General features: G+C 27.7%; 1 long non-coding RNA gene across 1 annotated transcript; it reads left to right on the forward strand.

The window, feature by feature from the left end:
* The first annotated feature begins 797 nt into the window (after window positions 1–797).
* LOC123255503 lies at window positions 798–1,177 on the forward strand. Its single transcript, XR_006506765.1, has 2 exons — window positions 798–834; window positions 1,109–1,177. It is a non-coding gene; the product is annotated as an uncharacterized LOC123255503 (long non-coding RNA).
* Window positions 1,178–2,001: the final 824 nt, after the last annotated feature.

The raw sequence follows: 2,001 nt of genomic DNA on the forward strand, positions 1-2,001 counted from the left end.
TATACATAAATATAAATAATATTTTAAAATAAATGAAAATTAGTAAAATGCCAAGTCATTCAACACATATCTCAATTTAAAATCCTGGGGTTTTTTGGCTTTATTAAATAAGATTAAATGCTACTTTGTTCAATATATTTTACTTATTCCAACTTGAGGGATACAGTGATCAAATAAGATATGAAATTTCAGCCAACTTATAGAAACAGTTTTTTAATCATCATCTTTAAAGTTATTTGAGTGATAGAAACAATGAAGTGGGTATAAATGCTTAAAAGTAAATAACCTGTCAAACTGGTTTAGCATCAGGTTACATATTTATTGAAGCTGTGTTCATTATAGAACCAATTTTTTTGGAAATGTTTTAAAATACTAATTTTTTAAGGAAATTTGTTCATTGGTAATGGTATTAACCATATAATAAAACTGTAGAATCCTAGAGGATTTTAGATCTGAAAGAAACCTTAGAGGCCACTTAGTCCCACCTTTTCATTATAATGGTGAAGAAACTAAAGTCTAGAGTAGTTAAATGACTTGCCCAATATCACTTAGAGTTTTCATGGAGCTACAACTAGCACTCAGAAGTGTTTTCTTCACTCTGCCAAAGCATGATGCTGTTATTATTTTAGGTGTTCTTTTAGGATATAGAGATTTACAATCTGTGTAGTCAGAGCACTTTGCTTTGTCTTGTTTGCCTGTGCACAGAGCATGTGGCTTATTATGTAGATCCTTTTGTAGCATATTAGTGAGGTAGGCCATTTAAAATTATATCACAAATGTATTTTTGTATTTCATCAGAAAGCGGGGGCCTTGGAAGGTGTGCCATTATCAGGGGTGAGTTTTACAGTGAATATTTTCTTTTACTTTGCTTCTGATAAACCTTACTCTTTTTCCATCTAGACTTAAAGTAGTAATGAATAGCAAAACTGACTAATTTTTCTTGTCTTACCCTGCTTTGTCCAATATATTATCAGTTAATATTAGTATTAAATGATAAACTATTCAAAAGATAGAATACAGAAGGAAAGACTTTTTTATTTCTTTGATTTTTTGTGCGGAAGTGACCATTGGTGTCTTGTTATCCTCATTTAAACATTTGTACTTTTAGTGCTTGGGAGACCAATCTGCTGCCTTAGTTGGACAAATGTGTTTCCAAGATGGACAGGCCAAAAATACGTAAGTTGTAGGAACAGAGTTTAAAACTCAGTTACATATATTATATATATAAACAAACTATATGTATATTGATTGTTTGCTTTGGCATTTTAAGCTTTGAAGTATATAAATACTGAAAGTAGTCAGTGTGGTATTTTTAACATGATAATATTCAAATTCTTGCATTTTTTATTCTTGATTGATACCTTTAAGACAGTTTTATAAATAAAAACATAACTTGTCTCCCCATGGCAAAATTTTGGTTTTAGTATATTAGCAAATAGAATTGAAATTTTTAAGGTTACAAGACTTCAAAGTTAATAAGAATCAAAGTTTAATAGTCACTTTTTGATAAGTCATTTTTAATGAATTATCAATCTACATTTTTATAGGATTTGATTGTGTATGATTTCTACCAGTGAACATATTTTTCTTCTAAATTTTTTCAATTTTGAAAATAGAACAAAGTAAAAAACCTATTCCAAATTAAAAACAATAATTCATTGTTTCTGTTGGACATGAGTTTTGTTTTTGTTTAATTTTACTGCTATTGTAGAAATGTATAATGTTTACAATCAAAATATCTTTTGATTTACCTTTATTATTTACATTAGTATATGATAAGCAGATTTTCAGTGGCATATTTAATTTAAAGATTGAGTAAAACATTAAATCTGTTTGGTCTTGCTTTCTTCTGGCTCTGAATTAAGTGCTAGCCAATAAAACATCACTATTACTTAAATGTGGTTATATATTTCATATTTTTGTTACTTAAAAATTAAAATTAATTAAAATAAACTTACAGGAAGGAAATAACTTTTATTTTTAAGTTGTAATAACATTAAT

The sequence above is a fragment of the Gracilinanus agilis genome, unplaced genomic scaffold (assembly GCF_016433145.1).
Source record: "Gracilinanus agilis isolate LMUSP501 unplaced genomic scaffold, AgileGrace unplaced_scaffold47540, whole genome shotgun sequence".
In the NCBI taxonomy this organism is placed as follows: Eukaryota; Metazoa; Chordata; class Mammalia; order Didelphimorphia; family Didelphidae; genus Gracilinanus; species Gracilinanus agilis.